The sequence below is a fragment of the Rousettus aegyptiacus genome, unplaced genomic scaffold, assembly GCF_014176215.1.
Source record: "Rousettus aegyptiacus isolate mRouAeg1 unplaced genomic scaffold, mRouAeg1.p scaffold_m13_p_10, whole genome shotgun sequence".
NCBI classification, from domain to species: Eukaryota; Metazoa; Chordata; class Mammalia; order Chiroptera; family Pteropodidae; genus Rousettus; species Rousettus aegyptiacus.
In genome coordinates, this window is record NW_023416285.1 from 84,948,335 (window position 1) to 84,970,940 (window position 22,606).

The 22,606-nt window shown below is 41.3% G+C and overlaps 1 protein-coding gene across 1 annotated transcript in view; it reads right to left on the reverse strand.

Annotated features, from left to right (window-relative positions):
* The window catches only part of KIAA1217 (KIAA1217 ortholog), a 636,400-nt gene extending 619,780 nt beyond the window's left edge, over positions 1-16,620 (reverse strand). Inside the window, exon 1 of the mRNA XM_036228123.1 lies at positions 16,523-16,620. The gene's annotated coding sequence lies outside the window, so the exon portion shown is untranslated. The remainder of the gene's footprint in view (positions 1-16,522) is intronic.
* Between the last annotated feature and the right edge of the window lie 5,986 nt (positions 16,621-22,606).

The following is a 22,606-nucleotide window of genomic DNA, read 5'->3' on the forward strand; positions in this document are numbered from 1 at the left end:
TTCTGCCTTCGATTTGTTCACTCTCTACCACAGAAGAAAAACATCCAATTAACTCCTCACATACTATGAAAAGTGCTATAACAGAAGTCACTGGAAGCAAGAGGAGTCGGTATTTCTGACCAGATTGCTCCTTGCAGGAGGCAACACAGCATAGTGTGGCTACGCATGGGACTGTGGAACCTCTTTGTGACTTTATCTGTCTATGCCTCATATTTCTGTGTGTTAAACAGAAATGACGATAGCACTTTAGGCAGACTAAGGGCTATATACACATAGTAGGAAGGGCAGGTAGACATAATGAATACTATATAAATGTTTGTTAAATAAATAACTTGAAAGTTTCACAGAAGAGGTGACGTTTGAGACAGGCTTTGAAGAACAGTTACACGTTTGTCCATTGAGGAAAAAGCAAGGGCATCCCAGGTAGAAGAATGTTTCTTCTTTTCCCCAAATTTCCCCCCACTACTAATGGGGCAACATCTGGTCAAAACACCTGGAAGGCAAGTCATGGACACCTTAACCCCAAACTTTGCACATCTCAGGAGCTTCAGAAAAGGCCAATACATCTGCTTCCAAAATAATCCAACTCCCTGGGGTGTGGGTGGGGAGCCACGCCGTCCTCTTTCTCTAGTCTAAGCACATCCAGCTTCCTTTTGGAAATCCCACCAAAGCCTTAACTTGCGAGTCCTGTCAGTTCCAACCGCAAACCAAATCTCTAGTCTGTCTGTTTCTCCTCACCACCTCACCTTCTACACAGTCATACCTGGACTCCTCACCTCTGCTCTGGCCCCACTGAATCGGTTCTGCACAAAGTAGTAGCAAGCCATCTTTGTAATACAGAAGTCTTTTCGTATTACTCTCCTCCTTTAAATCTGTTCACACTGCACTTAGAATAAATTCACACTCCTTACCAACCTCTAAGAGTCTTTGTGATGAAGCCCCTACTTCACTCTCCCACCTAGTCTCTTATGGTTTTCTTGTCGCTCACTGTGCTCCTACCAGAGCCGCCATCTTTAATATCTCTCCTGCCTCATGGCCTTTGTATTTTGGGCACCCTCTGCCTGAAACCTCCTTCCCCTCATTCTTTACTTGACCAGCAGCATCTCATCTTTTAGGACTCAGCTTGAGCAATGGTGCTGACCAAGGAAAGGGCACTCCCAGGGCGGCGGGGCCTGCATTCTGGCTCCGCTGCATTCTGCCTATGTGCCCACCTAGAAAATTAGGGAAATGGACCAGACTGGGGTTCATTCTCCTTCCACCGCCCATCCTTCTTTTTCTGCTGTTAAATAAACTTAACCTTGTCACCCTCTTTCTCCCTTACGACCAGCCTAAAACTATTTTTCATCCTTCACTCTATTTCATTTCCCTTTTGCTTCCACTTTGAGTCTCATAAAATTCAAAAACTAAATGGAAAGGGCAGAATTAGTGAGTGATAGTTTCCCCTTTTAAGGAAAACTTGAAACAAAAGTATAACAGGTGAGTCCAGACAAGGAAAGTTTAAAAGTGAAGACACACTGCTGTGAGAACAGTGACAGCCTTTCAGCCTGGACTTCTAGGCCATGAGTTCCTACTTGTGTCCTTCTCATGATTTCTCTCCCTCTTGCTCTGTCGCCCCACCCACTGGCCATCTACCCCTTCCTCCCAAAGTGGAGACTTCATGCATGTTGTTCCCACCACATTAGACCAAAATCCCCTCATTACAAAGCTCACAGCTCCAGTAATCTCCCCTTCTTCATTCTAAATACAATTGTAATTTTATATTTAAGTTGTGATTATTTTACTGCATCTGACTACTCCTTTAACCCATACATTCTAAGAGAATAGGAATCACGCATATTTAAACTTAATAGTAATAAATGTACTTCCTATCACAAGTAGGTGATCGATTAATATTCGGAATGAATACACATTTTAAAAGGACAGAATTGAACACATCCTATATATAAGATATCTCCAATAACAGGTCCTCAGCCTGGTGTCCATGTGGCAGTCAAGAAACCTGTGTCTGAGAGAGAGAAAAAAAAACATGGCATAGATGATAGAGGATCTGTTTATCCCTCTGGTGACCAAATCAAAGTTGTGATGGAAATAAGGAGCAAACGGCAAGGAAAAATCGGCTGCAGTGAACAAGCCATACAACTAGGGAGAATTCCGAGAAATGACCCTGCAACGGCAGCAGGTAGGACAGGGAGAGGACGCGGGGCTGCCGGGTCCCAAGCGGCTGAGTGAGACGGAGGCTGCAGCAGCGGCAGACGAGCAGATTTTCGCGGTGAGGGACCTGCTCGCTCTGAGCACCAGTGCTGACTGGGCTCCACGCAGGGAGCACCAGGGACTTACAGGGAGACATTGTTGGAGTGAGGGCCGAGGCGAGACTCGCTCTGTACAGAAGTGCTGGTGGTAGCCATTGTTGCTTGTTGGGCCTTCCCCACTCCTGGTGTGCAGACACAGCGCTGCCATAGCCATGATGTCATCAAACTGGATAACAAAGGTCGCTCTGCCCAGAGGATCCCCTAAAACTCCGCCTCCCCCAACTCGCGGCCCCACCGAAGCCACATCCAGGTGTATCCTCAGTAAGTCAGGTGCTCCTTGCTGAGATTCACACTGGAGGAGGCAACTGGTCTTGGTTTCTGGTGTGGCCTTTTGAGGCAACTATAAGCACAGCATTTGTGGATTGCTTGCTGAATCTTAACAGGTGGTCCCGAAGGGCAGAAGCTCAGGCGAAGTTTGGCCTGCAGGTAAACCCCTCTCAGGACTGTGTCACTAGATACCTACTTCGCAAATCCACACTAGTAAGACCGGGAGACTTAGGAGCTTAGTTTATAGAAACAGACACGGAAAGGCAGCCAAAATGAGAAGACAAAGAAGCAGAAACAATATGAGAGAAGAGAACAGAGATCCAGATATAATGGAGTCGAGCAATCTAACGGATGCAGAATTCAAAACGCTGGTTATAAAGATGCTCAATGAACTTTTGGAAAGTGTAGATAAATTCAGTGAGAACTTCAACAAAGAGATAAAAAACATAAAAATGAAAATGGAAATTATAAAAGAGAACCAGTCTGAAATAAAGAACACATTATCTGAGATGAGAAGTATATTAAATGGAATAAACAAAGGAATAAACAAAGTGAATAAAGAAGAGGATCAAATGCCCTAACTAGAGGACAGGAAAGTCAAGGACATTCAATCATAGTGGCAAGAAAAAAGATGCCAAGACTATAAAAATAATTTAAGGAGGATATGAAACACTATTAAGGTTCCAAATATTCATCTGATCGACGTAACTGAAGAAAATCAAGACGTTGACAGCTATTTGAAGAAATAATGATGGAAAACTTCCCTAACCTCGTCAAGGAAATAGACATAAAACCCCAGGAAACTCAGAAAATTGCAAAAATCAGAGATCCAAAGAGGCCAAGACACATCATAATTAAAATGCCAAAGTTTAAATACAAAGAATGTCAAAAGCAGCAAGAGAAAACAAATAATTGCATATAAGGGAAAACCCATAAGACTAGCAGCTGATTTCTCAAAAGAAACTATGCTGGACAGAAGGGCTTGGCAAAAAATATTTGACAGGATGAAGGCCCAGAATCTACAACCAAGTATACTTTGTCCAGCAAAGCTATCATTTAGAGCTGAAGGACAGATAAAGAGCTTCTCAGACAAAAATAAGCTAAAGGAATTTATCACCACCAAGCCAGTATTACAGGAAATGTTGGAGAAACTTCTTTAAAAAGAAAAAACATGTATCAAAAATAGGAATAAAGAACGGTAGCAACTACATTCCTATCAATAAGTACGTTAAATGGAAAAGAATTAAGTGCTCCAACCAAATGAACAGATAAGAAAACAAGACCCCTACATATGAAAAGAAAGGAGAGGAAAAAAGATATTGTTCTGATGGACCTAGAAGGTATTTAAGTCAGACAGAGAAAGATAAACATTATATGATTTCACTTATATGTGAAATCTAAGGAATAGAAAGAACAAACTAATCGAAAACAGACTCACAAATATAGTGGAAAATTAGGTGTTAGACAGAGGGGAGGGGAGGCTAGGAGAATGGGATAAAGAGCTAAATAAGTACAAATTAGTAGCTGATAAACGGTCACAAAGATGGGGAGCGTGGCACAGGGAATGTAGCTAGCATTAATACATTGGCTAGGTGGAGGGTCAGGGGACGGAGGGAGCAATTGTGGGGATTGGTTTATGAACTATATAGATGTCTAACCAATGTACCGTATACTTGAAACTAAATAAAAAATTTTTTTCGCTTTTTTATTAAAAAAGAAAAGTAGGAAACCTGTGTCCTCTGTAGACTCTATTTGGAGTTTTCCCCTCTTCCATGCTGTTGCCTGGGATCCACTGGCAGCCCTTGACTCCCTTCTCTTCTCATCTTACACTTGTGCTAGTCCCTAAAGTGGCTAGAACAATAGTGTTAAGAACGAAAAATAAAAGAAAAGAGGTCACTATTATCCTCATACCCAAATCGAATGGCAATATCACAAGGAAAGAAAATTATAAACCAGTATCCCGATGAATATGACACGAAAATCCTCAATGAATACCAGCAAACTACATCTAGCATCACATAAAAAGGATTATACAATATGACCAAGTTGAATTTATCCCAGGAATTCAAGGTTGGTTTAGCAATTAATATAATACATCACTTTAATAGATTAGAAAACAAAAACTATATGATCATCTCAATAGAAAAAGACAAAGAATTAAACAAATCCAGTACCATTTCACCATAAAAACATTTAACAAACTAGGAAGAGGAGGAGACTTTCCTCACCCTGATAAAAGGCATATATGAAAAACTCATGGCTAACATTATGGGTAATGGTAAAAGACTGGATGCTATCCCTCTAAGATTAGGGACAAGACAAGGATGTCCACTCTCACCTCTTCTTTTAACATTGTACTGCAGGTTCTAGCCAGGGCAATTAGGGGGGAAAGAAGTAGAAAGAAAGGACAGCAAGAAGGAAGGAAGGCAGAAAGGAGGAAGGAAGGAAGGAAGGAAGGAAGGAAGGAAGGAAGGAAGGAAGGAAGGAGAAAGGAAGGAAAGAGAGAGAAAGAAAGAAAGAGAAAGAAAAAAAAGAAAGAGAGAGAGAGAGAGAGAAAGAAAGAAAGAAAGAAAGAAAGAAAGAAAGACAGAAATAAAGAAAGAAAGAAAGAAAGAAAGAAACAGGAAGGAAGGTAGGAAGGAAGGAAGGAAGGAAGGAAGGAAGGAAGGAAGGAAGGAAGGAGAAAGGCAGAAGGAAAGAAAGAAAGAAGGGAGGAAGGAAAGGGGAAGGAAAGAGGAAAGTAGGATGAAAAGATGGAAGGATTGAGGGAGGGGAGAAAGGTATCTAAATTGGAAAGGAAGAAACACTTAAGAATAATTTTAACAAATGGGCGCAATACTTGTACTCTTAAAATTACAAAACATTGTTTAAAACTTAAAGGAGATCCAAATCAATGAAAAGCCACCCCATTCATGTATCTGAAGAAGTAATATAATAAGATAGCATTACTACCCAAATTGATAAACAATCCCTGCCAAAATCCCAGCTGGATTTTTAGCATAATTTGACAAAGAGATCTTAAAATTCAGATAGAAATTCAGAGGGCCCAGAGAGCTAAAACAATCTTGAAAAATAAGAACTAAGCTGGAGGACTCACACTTTCCAATTTAAAAACTTACTACAAAGCCACAGTATTCGAGACGATATGGTACGGACATAAAAATAGACATATAGATACAGCAATAGAATAAAACCGAGAGTGCTGAAATAACCCTTACCTTTATGGTCAGTTGAATTCAGCAAGCGTGAAAGACAATTCAATTATTTCAACAAATGGTGCTGGGACAATTGAATATCCAAGTACAAAAAAAAAAGTTGGATGCCTTCCTCATAACATCCACAAACATTAACTCAAAATGAATTAAATCTAAATGAAGCAAGAGGTAAAATTACAAAACATTTAGAAGAAAACATAAAAATAAATTAATGAATTTTGATTTTTTTGCACAAGCAAGAAAAAAAACCAATGAATTATACTTGATTAAAACAGAAAACATTTATTTTCATCAAAATATCAAAACTTGCGTGCTGTGACTAAACCACCAAAAAAGTGAAAAGACAAAACACACATAAAGAGAGAAAACATTTACAAGCCATATATCTGACAAGGAACTTGTATCTAGACAACTTACAAACCGATAATAAAAAGACATATAACTCAATTTAAAAATGGACAATGGATTTGAATAGACATTTCTCCAAAGAACATGCATAAATGTCCAATAAGCACATGAAAAGATGTTTGACATCATTAACCATTGCGGAAATGCAAATCAAAACCACAATGAGATACCACTTCACAGCCAGTAGGATGACTAAGACCAAAAGGAAATTTATCGGTGAGGATGTGGAGATAATGGTCCCCTCAGGTACTGCTGGTGTAACTGTGAAATGATGCAGTCTCTATGGAAACCAGTCTGGCATCTCTTCAAAATGTTAAACATAAGAGTTATCACTCAACTGCTCCACTCCTAGGGATCTACCCAGAAGAAATGAAAACATATAGCCATACGAAGACTTGTATGTGAACCTTCAGAGCAGCATTATTCATAATAGTCCCAATTTGGAAACAATCCAGGTGTCTATCAACTGATGAATGGATAAATAAAATGTGATGTATCCATACAATGAACTATTATTTGGCAGTAAAAAGAAATGAAGTACCGATACATGCTACAACATGGATGAACGTTAAAACATTATGCAAAGTGAAATAAGCCAGTGATAGAATGCCGCACCTTGTATGATTCAATTTATATGACATGTCCAGAAGAAACAAATCCACAGAGACAGCAAGTAGGTTTGTGGTTTTCAGAAGCTGGTAGGGCAGGCAGGTAGGGAGAGAACTGTAACTGACTGCTAATATATTGGTATTTCTTTTAGTGGAGATGAAAATATTCTAAAATTGGATCATGGTAATCATTGCGCAATCCTATGAATACATTTAAAAAATAAACTGTATACTTTTTAACTTAATTTTTTATTAAGTTTATTGGTGTAATATTGGTTAATATAATTATATAATTTTCAAGTGTACATTAAAACTTGACATCCGTATATTTTATTATATATTTACCACCCAAAGTCCAATTAACTTTAGCTACTTTACCCTGTCTACCTCCTCCTACCTCCCCCATCTCCTACCCTCTGGTAACCACTAGTCTATAGTCCATGTGCTGTTAATTATAGCTATTCTAACAGGTGTGAGATGGGATCTCATTGTGGTTTTGATTTGCATTTCCCTAATAGCTAGTGATGTGGAGAAACTGTATATTTTAAATGGATGAACTTTATACCAAGTGAATTACATCTTAATAAAACTATTTTTTAATGAATGAAAGAAAAAGATGCCCTAAGGCCATACTTTTCCTTAATCACTACTGAGATAACCATCCTCAGTGTCCTCTCCTCTTCCCATCTCCGACTCCCAGAGGCCTCCTTCTGCCAACAGAGTGACAAGCCTGGGTCCTACGGTGAAATGCTCAGGATAACCTCACTTGGTTTGGACTTTTTCTCTGAAATATACATCTAATATAATGTATATTTTATAAGTTATATAAATTTATAAACACATATGTTATATTATATATAAGACAGAACGACATACAATATGGGTTACATTACATGTATACAAATTTATAAATTAAATATTTCAAATTTCTGAAATTTGAATTTCCAAAGACCTACCCTGATCATCTATGCCAGGAGTCAGCAAACTACCATCCACAGGCCCAATCTACTCTGCAGCCTATTTTTTTTGGTTTTTCTGCTACCCTTCAGTTAAGAATAGTTTTTATATTTTCAAAGCATTGTTTAAAAAAAAAAATCTGTGACCAAAACCAAACGTGGATTGCAAAGTCTAAAATATTTATTTACTATCTGGACCTTTATAGCACTAATTTGCTGACACATATAGATTTGTGATGTTTTGTTTTTTTCCGTGACTCACTGAGTGAAAAAGGCAAATGTGGTCGGTAAGAGAGGGAAAGGGCAAGAGGAAAACTTATATCCTTCCTTTTACATTATTGTTTACGATAAAGAGAGTAGACTGTGGGAGCCAGATGCATGAGGGCTGACTATTAAATTTTCAAGAGTTTCGTGAGCCAGTTGACATCATACTGAATTTTGCTAGAGTAGAAATATTTACAACACAGAAATCAACAAACATTACAAATCAAAGCTTTTTCCTCCTCCAGAGAGCTGGCACACCTCTAAATAAAAACCTGGAAATCTTCTCACTTTTTTACTTTTCAGAAATCAGAAGGTAAGGGAAAAGCTTTGGACCTGCTTTGGGCCCACAGGGAAAGTCGCAGATGGGACCCCACGATACAAAGCTAGAAAGAGATAAGTGCGAAGGGCAGTGTTTGAGGTTCTCCAAAAATAAAGGAACCTCAGCTTCTCATAGGAATTGTCTCTGGTCCCTCCTTCCCTTGTCCCTACTCTGCTGGGACACTCATTCTATGCATGAGTGACCACCCAGAAGGTCTCCACTCCCAAATCTCTGGAGACCACTGGGTGGGAGGAGCCCAGCCCAGCACCAGGACTGCGGCAGCTGAAAACAAGCTTCTGACCTTAACCAAGGCAATGGGTTGTTAAGAGAGTAGATAGTAAATGTTCTCATTACAAAAAAAAGAGATGATAACTATATGGATTGATGAAGGTATTAGCTAATGCTATGGCGGTAACCATTCTTCCAGTGTATCTAGTCAACAGTTATACATCTTAAATTTACACAACGCTGCACGTCAATTACATCTCATGGAGGCTGCCGGGAAGGTGGGCAGGTGATGTCGGGGAAGATTTCCTGATCACCACTAGAGGGAGGGCAGGTCCACTTTGCATAAAGAGGCTTGAAGGACCAGAATGCTGGGGTTTAACCAGAGAAAGAGGCCAAAAGGAAAGAGAGGTGCCGAAGACTGCAAGATGGAAGGAAGGGAAACAAAGCAGAGAGAAAAAGAATTGTTTTTTGCATCTAATTGTTTTGCGTCTCCTACAAAGAGGTAATAGATGTTAGCATTCAATCTCAGCAATCCTGTGAGCAAAGGACACAGGTGCGACAGAAATCTAGCATCAGAACTCTCAGCAAGTTTCCAACAAGCTAAGGACCCTTTGTCCTGTGCAGAATCGGGTCACAGCAGGGGCCTCACGGCTAGAACAGCAACTCACTCCCTCTAAAATCACAAGCGAAGCTGATGGATGTATAAACATGGAAAATTGCCTTGCATGAGTCTTAATTCTCAACAGTGTCTACATACTTAATGTTGATTATGCATTTCATTTATTAATTTGAAATAATTTTATAAACTTCTTTTTCAAAGCTGTTAAATAACGGAGATCCAATGGTATCTATTTAGAAGAATATATTATATAGTAATATATTCTCTTATATATAATATATAAGGTATGGTTCTGTTAAATAAACTGGTCAGGAGTAAGGAGAGATTACTTAGATCTTCATGGTGTTTTATGATGATAATTAGGATTTTATTAATTAGAAATTAATACTCATTTCCCCATATAAAAGAGCAAACTGTGGTATCATTTTTTAATCCTCAGCAATGAATTAAATAGGCTTTTCCCAAAGCAACTGGGAAACTAAATTCCACATGTAACACTGTTTTCATGAGAAAACAATTTCCAAACAATCTATTTATGAAAAAACTTTCAAAACAAAATGTGTATGTAAACTAGGTAAAAAAAAAAAAAAAGAATGTGTACATCAGTTCTTTGGAAAACTAAAAGCCACCTCCTCTCTCTTTTCATTGTTATAATAGTTTGGGTTTCTATCTTAGAGTCCATGCGCGCACGCGCGCACACACACACACACACACACACACACACACACAAAGTCTCTCCTGAAGAGTTGCTGTGGCTGCATTTCTTATACTTATAAGAAAAAGGATTTCTCATGGCTGTACTTCAAGGTTGTTGGTCCCATTTTGCTGCCCTAGTAACCCTTCCCGACTCCAGAAAAACTACCCTGAACTAATGCAAATTGGACAAGGTCACAGATGGCACTAAGAACAGAACTGGTAACCTACAAGCACTAAGCCCCAAGGCTCTCTTTCTATCTCTAAAGCGAAAAATGGGTACAACAGAACATTTTCTTCTGTTAAGATAAAACCATTACGAACACTCGCAATTGAAAATATTACCTGTTGAGTCAACTTGTAAAGTATGACTACTCTGAGATATTAGGAATTATGAGCTCTGGACTTTAGTATGGTAATTTCATAGAAATGTAATAGTGTGCCCAATTTTAACACTTATGCACAATATCTGCTCACAATATCCTGGTAGAACCATAAAAAACATCCTATTGGCTCAGCCAACAGTGTAAACAGGTGCAGCCTATTATTAAGCAATTCAGGAGAGTTAGCTTAAGAAGTGTTCAGCCTTAGGGACAAATCCACAGGAGTTGTTTTATTTAATTGTCTTTTTTTTTTTTTCACAGAGTATTCTATAGTTTTGCTGACATGGTCTCATAAATCCTCCTCGGCTAAAATTTGTTGGGTTAGGAGGCAACCAGTGAGAATAGTCATGTTAAGATAAGCAAGAAGCAAACCCAGCAAGGAGAGACAAGAAAAACAGTGAAAGGCCCAGCCGAATGGGCAACCAGCTGACTTATCACCTGCCGGCTCCTTCTCATATTCCTATTCTTAATGATGACTTGACTAGGTGACTCCATTAAGAAATAATGTTCCATTTTGATGGTTGCCAGATGAGAGATAGGTTGGGGGGCTGTGTGAAAAAGGGGAAGGAATTAAAAAGTACAAATTGGTAGTTATAAACGGTTATGGAGATGCGAAGTACAGAATAGGGAATAAAGCCAATAACATTATAATAACTATGTATGGACTAATTGGAGGATCACTTTGTAATACATATAAATATCTACTTACTACACTGTACACCTGAAACTAATACAATATTCTTTGTTGACTATAATTGAAAAATTTAAAAATTACTGGAAGAGGAAGAGGAAGAGGAAGAGGAAGAGGAGGAGGAGGAGGAGGAGGAGGAGGAGGAGGAGGAGGAGGAGAAGAAGAAGAAAGAATGTTCCAGAAACAGCTTCATTTCCCAGTTTGGCTCTGATTCCACTTTTGGCCCCTGGAATGCCACTCTTCCCAGTCTCCCATTGCCATTTAAGAAACATAAAGTGATTCCTTAGGGAAAGAAGGCTCATCTTATTTGAGGAAGATAAGCATGGATAGCCTGATAGAATGTGATACTTTCACCCTGAGGATGGAACCTTCCAGATACCCCAGGTCAGAAGGTCTTTCATGAAAAGGATCAGGCCATTTCTTGGAGAGATAAATTGCATTTTACTTCCTACTTATTTCTAGCAGAAAATAAAAACAATCGCTGGGACTCCTTCAAGGTCATTTTCAAAATAACAGCTAAGGATCTTGAATATTTCTGCCTCTGACCACAGTCTTGGTCAGTAGAGGAACAAAAAGGCCAAGAGACCAGAGAGGACACCATAATGTTTATGTCTTATGCTAATTAAGCATGTACTATGTGCCAAGTCCACAAAGAAACACAAAACAAACATGAGTAAAACATGGTATTTAGAGTCACAAGAGCTAAAGGGGAAATGAATGTAGGGAGAGAGGATAAAAGTTAGAAGGATTTTAAAAGGGGTAGCCAAGAGAGGCCTCACCGAGTAGGGGAATTTAAGAAAAGATTTGTAGGGAATGAAAGAGTGAGTCAAGCATGTGTCTGGGGAGGAGCATTCCAAAGAGTAGATCAAGTTAAATGCTGATTAGGAGAAAATATATATAGTATTTTGTAGGAACAGGAAGGACAACAGTGTGGGAAGCACAGTGATGGGGAGCGGGTAGGAGAAGTCGGAAGGATTAGAAGGAGCTACATAGTGTGAAGCCTTACGAATTTAATTAATCGTAAGGACTTTTTCTTTGCTCTGAGAGAGATGGGAAGGTGTAAGATGGGAAGTAAGAATACGATGGCAAGATGTAGACTGTCAGCAGAGGAGTGGATTGACCTGACTTACATGTTAGTAGCATTGCTCTGGCTGTGTGTTGAACCTAGACTTTGGGGTGGGGCAAGGATGGAAGCAGAGAGAGAGAGAAGTTAGGAGGCCACTGCAATAATCCAGGTGAGAAAGTGGGGAGGCTCGGTCTAGGCCGGCAGCATGGGAGGTGGTGAGAATTAGTCAGATTTGCAATACAGCTTGAAGGCACAGCTGTAGGATTATGAATGCATCAAATGCTGGCTGTCAGAGACAGAAGAGTCAAGGATGACTCCACGGTTTTTTTGGCCCGAGCAACCAGAAAAAAAGGAGCTGCCTTTTGCTGAGAGGAGTAAATGAGTGAAGCAGGTTTGGAGAAGGGGCGTATCGGAGTCTCACCTATGCAGAAAGTGATGTTGACCAAGAGAGTAGTGTTTTAGATTTAGAATCTTTAGAAATATATAGCTCTCATATTAAAAATTTCAATTCTACCTTCATGATACCCCCTTCATGCAATCATTATTATCTTCTCATTCCTTTATTCAATAAATGTTTGCCAAACAGTGTGTCAAACGGTGTGCTAGGTCTTGGAACATGCAATGAGTAAGAAATATTTGATTGCTTTCCTTATAAAACTTACAATCCAGAGGAGAAACAATAAACAATTATGCAAATACATCTATACCTATGTATAGGTAAGAACCTAGAAACAAAACAAAAATTTATCAATAAATAAACACAGGTGTTGGAGAACTTAAGTAATAATTATACCATAATAATTATGTCTGGAGACATAATAATGTATATTATTATGTTATAATAATATATAATAATAATTATAGCTGGGAGAGACAGGGTTGGAACATAAACATAAGTTGTCTTCCTCAAGAGCTCACATGCTTACATTATTAGAATGATGGATGGTCAGTCAGTCAACAAACACCATTCAGTGAAGACAGAACACAGGCAGCCAAAGAGAAACAGAACTCAATTCGCGAAGTCCTGCACGATGGCTGTAATATGACTGTCACACACCTTCCCTGGGCTAGAGTTCCCTCATCTACAAGATGGTCCATACATAGAGACGAGATGATCTCTAGAGCCCCTTCTGGCTCTGAAACTATGATTCTATGATGCACTTTGGTATCAAAATGTAGGAAAGAAGATGTGGGTGCACCCAGTTCAAACTTCACTTGTTTCACAGTTCTGCCTAGGCCTGGACCTATGTGAGAGACTCAGAATCATGGAACTCCGACCAAGTCCTTTGGTGTTCTATCCTGCGAAGGACCCGGAACGGAACAGGAACAGTGAGACTAGGGTGTCCCATCTCTCAGAGATGGGGCCAGGGAGAGGGAGTTAACTGGAGAGAATGAGAGAAAAGAGGAAATCCAAGAATAGCACATCTTTTAAGCTGCCCCGGTGTTTAGGTGTCCTGAGGCTGTGATTCCTGTCAAGCCTACAATGGACAACATACATGTGGCTCCTGTGCATTCGTATGTGATCCTTCACCCTCCCAGGCCCCAGTTTTCTCATCTGCAAAAAAAAAAAAAAAAAAAAAAAGGCTAGATAATTTCTACTATCGGTAATCTATGACTCCATTTCTGTAACTTAACTATATTGCCAAAATAAAGTCTTGCCCTCCAGAATGCACGCCTTCTCAAGTCTGCAAGACTCATTCAAATAGTCATTTGTTTAACACCTCAGTTCTGGTAATAATCCAAATCAAATATCCATGACGGAGGAAACATTTCGGTGTTCAGTTAAAGAACCCCATAATTGAGCTACCCTTTTTAGTATTTATTTACATTAATTCTAAAATATAATTTTTAATTACCATACATTTCCCACAATTACAATACTCTACCTAGAACTTTGATAATCAAAATATCTAATAAGGGAAAATAGGAGGGTTTTTTCCTTTGTTAGTTACAAATTTCTTGTCAGTGTATACGAAATTAATAAAATTAATTACAGAATTGACATATTCTGATTTTTGAATGCTTAATTAAATCATTTAAGTAAAATAATCTCATTTTGTAAGTAGAGAAAATGAGATTTACAAAAATTCTAGAATGGCTCTAAATCACATAGCACCAAGAAGATTCCAATAAGTAAATTCAGGATTATTGCCTCTAAACTTTGACTCAAATCACTGCATTATTATTACCATTGAGAAATACTGATTCTTTAAAAAGTAAGTAGATCTGTTACACACATAAGAAAAATACGATGCTTTAATTTTCTGGGGAAAAAAGTAATAAAATTAAATTAATAGGGAAAAATCCCTATCACCCACCTTGGAATTTAGTACCTTCTACCTGAGTGAAATGGTAACTTGGGTTCACTTAGTTAAACCAAGGACAGTCTTAAATATGTGTGTTAATCTATGTGTGTTAATCTTCATTGGTAAAATCTATGTGTAAATATTTTAGCTAAGGTTAAAATTAAATATGGTTAACATACAGGGATAGAAATGTGCTGATTAAGTAGCAAAATATTAAGAGATGTTTGAAGAAAATTTTTGGTAATTCCATTTTTTTCACCAACCTATTCCACCATCCTAGAAACATCCAATCACCATATTATCAACATATCCACGCAAGCATGGCACTATGACCTCCACATGGTAAATTAGCAGAGACCCTGCTCTAAAATTCTAAATATTTTTATTATATCATCTTAATAGCCACAGAGATGCATGTATTTCATAGAGAACTTAGTTGGGTGCTGCTCATTTCCATTGCATGAAAATGGAAAACAAAACTTGCCTGTTAAAAAATGTATACTTTCGATGAATCCTACCTTCTTCTCACGCTTGCCCTCTCCAGCTCCTTTCATTTCTTTAACTCATTCTCCTTCTTCTTTATATGTTCCCCGAATACAGCATGTTACCTTTCTTTAAGACACTTTTCACGATGAAGAATTCACCTTATTGATGACCTACTATGTGCCTGGCACAGTGTTGTCCCCTGGGCATCAAAGAGGAACGACAGTGTCCCTACCTTCAGGGAAGGGGAAATCTAGCAGATGTTGGGCATACAGTTAATGAGTCAGGAGCGAGTCACAGTCATAAAAACCAGGTACCACCTGCCCTTTTGCGTATTTTTAATATCTTCTTTCCTGATCACTTTTCTTACAGACTGCAAGCTCCCTGACCACACATCAGTCATTTCTATTGCCCCAGAATCTGTCTAACACAATGCCTGGCACATAATGAATGTACGAATCGATGAATAGATATGAGTAAATGAAATTGGGTAATCAGTATGCATCATGAATGACTTTTTAAAAATGGATTTGATTAACACTCTCCCTCTCCCTACAAAGTGTATACCCTTGGTACAAGAAGCTGAGTAGGATTCTGGTTTCCTAGGCACAAACAGTGCTACTGGAAGAAGATGCTTTCGTTGCCTTCTTGAACAATCTCGTCATGTTCAATACAAAGTCCCTGAGAACCCTCCCTCCCCCAAGTGAGAGGGGAGCGAGCGAGCCGGCCCGCACCTCCCTCGCCTGCCCGCTGCGGGGCTCTGCTCCTAGGTGGAGCGCAGCGTCCATGAACTTTTTTACCCCCATTATAAGTTTGGTCAGTTAAAGAATAAAACCTCTTTCGCAGTCCAGTTAAGAAGAAGGAACCAGAAGGAGCTAGCTACGACCTGAGAACGAGTGAGTAGAATGTCAAGGGGCTCTCTTTTAAGCAAACGGGTTTCTCCCGGCCCCCGAGGCCACTGGGCGCCGCGGAACGACTCCAGAGAGGCCCGCCACCGCCGGTCAGCCTGCTCCCGGAGCGCCGTCGCCCTCACAGGAGCCGCCCAATTACAAGCATCAGCCATCGAGGCTCCAACCGCGCTCAACAGCAACCATAGCGACCCGAAGCGTCACACCCGCTTCCTTGCTGGACCTCTGTCTGCTCCATCGAGGCGGGTGCGTCTCAGGGACCCCGACCACCCACTCCGAGTACCTAGATCCAGACGCCCCTGTGTCCCAACCCCAGAGTCGCTGCCTGGGGCCGGCCTCCCGCCCCTCTTGCCCCTTGTCTTCCAGGGTCAAGAAGCGCGACTTCCCCAGCACAGCCTCGAGTGACAAAACACGCAATATCCACCCGCCTGCAGCCTCTGAGAAGCCCCCTGGTTCACCACTACAGATGGGTACGCCAAGGTCACCAGAGTAGGTGTGACTACCTCCACCTTCACTCTCCCCCCAAATCCCTCCCTGACTGAGATCCCCAGGGTCGCGTCCCTCGCCGCAGTTGGGGAGGGGGGGGTGCCCTCCTTTGGCACCCTCTCACCTCAGGGATCCCGCCCTGCCTTCGCCCTTCGGGTCCTTGTCCGGTCTCCTAACGCTCACTTTCTCTCCCGGGTGAAGCTCCCGCGTAAGTCTGCTCGCGGCTGCTTCAGAGAACCAGGGGAGGACATGTGCCTCCCACTCGCTCAGGGGGAGCGGCGGAGAAACCGACGCAAACTTCTGCTGCACTTACTTCGGGCCGAGGCTGCCGCCTCCTCGCTTCTCCTGGCTCTCCCACAGGCAGCTGCTCCGCGGCGACCTGAAGCCACCAAGCTCGCATTCCCCACACCCGCGCAGATGCGAAATGCGCAGGACTGGGGGTCTCTCCAGAAGAGCGCGCCCGGGGCCAGAGTCCCCGAGCCGAGGTCCCGCCGCGGCGCTGGGCTGCGAGCTGAGCAGCGGCAGCCTCCAGCAGCCCGGGGACACTGCGCACGGCGCCGCGCGCCTGGCACCTCCGCTGGGTCGTTTCTGTCCGAGTTGCAGTTTCAGTGCATGCCAAGACTGCAGCACCCTCTCCGTCCTCCCCCGGCAACGACTTTCAATTCACCTGGAGGCTTGCGAGGCTCCCCCGCGGGCGGGCAGCGTGACAGCGGGTGCAGCAGAGAGGGAGGAGCGCAGGAGCGGCGGCTGCCCCAGTGCGCCTCCAGCTTCCTAGGCTAGGAGCGCGCAGCCCTCTCCAGCCGATCTCCTCGGGACTGCAGTCTTGACGTCACCCCACACCCCCCCACACACACACTCCCCGTGGTGGAGAGGCGCGGAGGGTGGGGTGCGGGGAGCGAGGACGCGGGAGTGTGAGCGGGAGTGTGAGCGCGTGTGTGTGTGTGTGTGCACGCGCGCGTGTGCCTCGCACGGCTGGGGACTGGTTGGAACAGCAGCTGGATTCTGCGACGAGCCAGAAATTGAGCTCCCTGCAAGCAGGCGCCGAGGGGCTGCTGTGAACAGCCGGGGGCGCTCGCTTCCTGGTTGGGGCGGGAATACTATGGACTCCGAGTTTCGAGGCGACCAAAGGCAATGGATTAACGCGATAAACGCGGTGGGAGAGGGGGCGTTGGGCACTCTTTCCTCAAAGTTGGAGGGTGCACTCGACGCTGTTAAAATCTGCGACAGAGATTTGAGAGGAAAAGAAGAGTAGACTGCGCAGGAGAGTTGATTTTCACGCTCTTGTAGGAAGGAGAAGGGATGGGGTTGGCACCAGCTTTCAGGGTCCTCTTGGCTTTCTCTCTCTCCTCACGGTCCTGGGAGGGAGCCCACGTTGGTGAGCCAAGGGCGCCTATCACCTCCTCAGAGCAAACTTCAGCCCTCTGCCGCTGTGTGCGGAGAAGTTGCTGCAAAGTGATCAAAGCGGCAGAGCCTTCCCCGCGTAGTTTCCCGCCCTGCGTGAACCTGGGGGAGTTTCCGCTAAAGCTGCACCCGGAACCAGAGAAAGGGTCATGGCCGAGGCTGGACTCCAGATGCGCCATACCCTGCCCTTGGGTTCTGGGTCTGAGGCCGCGGAAATTAGCACTCCAAGCAGAGTCCCTTGAGATCATCATGGTGAGGCCACAGTTTGAGTTTTATCCACCCTCCAGGACCTTACTCTAGAAAAGGACTTAAGTAGCCACCCAACTTTCCTTATTCTCCGAAGTTGTCCTGGGGGCCAAAAAGAGAAGAGACTTTCGGTGGAAGCACCAAACGAAGACGTTTAAGAGGTTCTAGAATAGCTAAAGGCTGTCCCCGAAGCGTTCGTCCCTTAGCAGTGAACCTTTTGTCAGCTTTGGGGCAGGGTTCGCGGCTCCAAGCGTCTGCGGCGCTCTGCACCAGGGGGCTGTACCCAGCCAGGAGCCGCCCGCCGCCTCCCGGCAGGAGCAAAATGTGCAATGCGCTCACGCCTGGGCTGGATCCTCCGTCAGCGCGCAATGCAGAGACAGCCAGAGCAGCCAGCAATTTTGCCCCGGTTGAGAGGCACGGCTTTTTAACTGCAGCGTCTACCTATCTGAATCTAGAACACTGATCACTGAGAAGCCTCTTATTAAAATATTTGTTTACAGTGCAAAGGGCGAAGAGTGGGAAGCAGGAAATATATAGAATGGAAGAAGATCCCCTGTCCACACTTTAACTTCTTAAAGTTACTAAAAGTAGAATCGGATCTGGTTGAAACAGCAAAAAGTTGCATGGCAGTCTTGAACCTCAAATGGAAGCTTGAAATAGAAGCAAGACTGGGATCTGGGTGTACATTGCCTTAGGTTTAATATCTTAGGCACTTGTACATTTATTTAAAAATTAGAATTCTAGCTAATTAGGCAATGTTATGGATATCCTTAATTACAGGTTGGATTTAACAAATAAACAGAACAATTAAAATAAAGATACAGAATGTTCTTAATTAAAACAGAGCAAGTGAATTTCTGAGAAAGACAAAGAACATCAGCTTCCAGGCCCTCTTGCAATCATCCTATTTTTTAATACATAAATTTATATATTATATAAATATAGTGCCCTGTCGTCATCAAGGAATTATGTAAATAGACTCTAGTTAATGTATGTTTCAGAAAGAGCAATTCCTCAGTAGCAATCACTGTTCCTGAAAAAGTTAATTCTGATGAATAGTGTGGGAATAAAGAAATGATTGACAAAGGAAAACAAGGTTGAAAACAAGGCTGTGAAGTGGCAACTATGGCTAGTACATTTGAACCTTCTAAGTTGGGTCACAATTTTGCTTCCAAGTGTTCAATGTCAAATGCTAGTTAGTGATGCTCTATTAGCAGGTATGACAGCCTGGCTGACATAGCCGCATAGGTAATGGCCATTCGATGTGGCAGGCCTAAGCTCTTTCCTTGATTTCCTGCTGTATTGTGTTCGCACATCCAGGTTAACTTTTTCACATGTGATTGGTTGTTTGCATATTTGTCTCCCTTCCAAATTTATAATCTCCAAAGGCAGGAATTTCACCTTTTTATCTCTAGGACCTAGCACAGTGCCTGGTAAATGGCAACCACTTAATAAATATATGTTGACTGGATTGTTTTTTAAAGAGTATACAATAACTACATTTTAAAATTAGTTTTAAATGACTCATATGCCATCTATGTGAAACAAACTATACATAGATAATACAAACTATATATATCTGCATATATGTTTATATTTGAAATGGAAAAGAGAGAAGAGGAGGGGGGAAAAAATCAGTTCTCAAAAGGATAACTGTCGATGGCTAAATGAGAGGTTAAATTGTCCATAGAAACATCCTTACTGCCCTTACGCTGTAAAAAGCCTTTTATGTTTATCAATTGACATTTACATATTTAAAAGTTTGGTGTTGGAACTCTGAAACACTAACAAAGTGCATTACAAATATTTTCCCATTCTTCAGAATGTAGTATATTATTTAAGTTGTGTGTATGCGTTTCTGATAAGAAACATTGTTAGCTCAGCTTGCCCTGGACTTTGCCCTAATCAGTATGAAGACAGCTCACACTGGACCGGGCACCACCACTATGGCCCAAAAGGTACAGGCCAATGCTTGTATGACCGTGCTCTCAAACATAGGACGCCTGTGGCCAGGCAGTTCAATTATAAGACACATTGGGGCCAGGTGGGAAATCAGCTACACACACCAATCCATAGCTGCCATAGAGCGAGAATATCATGTTTACAAACAAGGAATAACTCTGTTGGGTATTGGGCGGGGTGTTCGGGGGAGATGCTATTTTAATATAGCAGTGGATTTTCATCATACACTCCGTAACCATTAAAGCCGCTAAACCAAACCCTCTGGCACATACACATTGGCAAAAAGATGGAGACTAATAATCTGTTCTTCCAGAAGCTATCCCCTGAGCAAAACAGGCTCCATGATACAACACCTCATTCCCTGTAATGAAAAAAGAGGAAAAAATATAAAAATTATTTTACATAGAACTTAACCTAAAAATCAGTTAACACATATATCTTGTATCTATTTATAAGATATGTATATGCATGTTTATATATGTAATATACCACTTATAGGTTATAGTCAAAATGATTTTAATAAATGTCCAATTACATACATACATTTTTAGAGAGACATTTAAAAAGAGCCTACAATAGTTCACGATAAAGAAAACATCAAAAATTGTAAACACTCATTTTCAGAACATAGTATAAACACTGGAATTTTCCTGCAACTTCTCCCAGGACTTAGATTTCCTCTTAATATTTTATGCTTCATGATATATTAATAGCTTTGTATTTGAACTGCTTGTGTGGTGCCCTCTAATCCTAGCTGAATTAACACCAAAGACAAAATCTTAGTGGCCGATTTATTTTAAGAAGTTAAAGTCCCAAACCGATAAATTCCAATTTTAAAAATGTCATAACCCAAACAATTAGTTGGTATATCTGTATTTATAGATAGTGTTCCTAACTATCGTAACACATTAGCAATAATTTTGTGATGAAAATTGGATTTGGCTGGTGCTATTATATTTTGAAATATTAAAACATTTTACTTATACATGTGTTCATATGTTGTAATTATACTCCAGCAAGGAATTTCAAATAGGATTTAGACCATTTACTGGATCTGCTTTTTCGTGAATTACACAGTAGTCATCATGGACTGTACTGACACCAAGGAACATTTTTGTCACTTTATGAAACCTGGCGAGCAATAGTAAAGAGACAAGTGGTGATTGTTTTCAGTTCGAATTTTGGAGAGGGCTTCCTCCCAGGGTAGGTTTTAGGGGTTTTTAGAAGGGATGCACCTATATATGTAGACTTGCTTATATGTGAAAACAATACCGCTAGTTACACTTTTCATTTTTCCCATCACTGGTATCAAGTCAAGAAAAGTCCTAGCCAAGAGAATGGCTTTAGAAGGTCAAGTACCTATCAGACTTGGCTCCTGTTCTCAAAGGAGCCTACAATCTGGTAACCTTTCTCTTCTCAGTTTTCTTGTGAACTCCCTATGAGACACACTTTGGAATCTAGGATTCCAGACACCTAGGCCTGGGCAAGGCGGGGCGGGGGTAGGACTAATTAGAACCAATTAGGGAACCAATTAGAATTTCTCAAAAGGTTTCAAGAAGTATTTTGAAATGGGTTTAGTTCTAGTACTTTGATCCTACCTGAATTGTATGGAATAACTTCGGTCTAAAAGAAGACTTGCTTTTATCCTTGGGCCCTTCAGAAACATTTATTTAACCCCATTTTCTGCCTGTCTCCTCCCACTTTTGCCCAGAGTGGCTTTCTCCCCCCATTTACATTATCTAATTCAGGCAATTAGAACGTAGGCACCTCTGGGCAGAGCCCTTGTCTGCCTACGTGTTTATAAAGCATTATGTACCTCACTGCACTCCATAAATAATAACAACAACAGTAATCACCCTCTATACAAAATTAGAATGTTAGCATATTCAACCAGTCTAGTATGCTGATTCACTTTAGTGCTTCATAATTATCTCATGATACCACTGGTATAATGGGCACTACATTATACAATCTTCCAAAAATATGTTACTATATATTCTAACAGAGATGCACCTGTGATTTTCCTCCACCCACCTCTAAGATACAGAAATGGCAGGGTAATACTTAAGTTGTATTCATAGTGCAGACTATTCAAAGTCATCTCCTTTTCAGTCTTTCCACCTGAAAAGCCAGTCAGCATTAAATATGGTTAAGATCCATGTGTCCTGAAGAAGTAACTTGAACAAGAAGAAGGCAATGTATAATTCGCCCCACATAAAGGACGGCATGAGAATTAGAGATTGCCACTCACTTATCACAGGAAATGTAGGGCCTAGAGACATTTACATAAGCTTTAACCATTGATAATTACCAGTGGCCACAGTCGTAAGCTGGTCGAGCTCTCGTTAGCTAATTAAACTGCAATCAGAAAATTAGCCTTGACTTTGTCGTAAAACACAGAGAACTGCCTCTCACTTTCAAACACAGAAGGAAGCAAAGAAATTGCTGAAAATGCAGTCAATAAACACCTCTTGGATTGTAATAAGCAGTGCTGCTTATCTCTTCCTGCAAATAACTTGCCAGGTTGAGATAATTAAGTTAGTACTGCAGCTTAAATCATTAAGCAGACAGGTTACATGCCCAAAATACTTATGACATTTGGAAATATATAGTGTTGAAAGAGCAGTACTACATAAAATTGAAAAGCTCACATCATTTTACTACCTAAAGAGGGGGAGCTCCCTGCCTTCCTCGCTTTTTGCCCAGGGGTTTTCTTCTGATGCAGTAATGTTATTTTAATGTGCTGGAATGGAAACCTTGACCAGAGGCTACTGCAGTCAAAAATTCC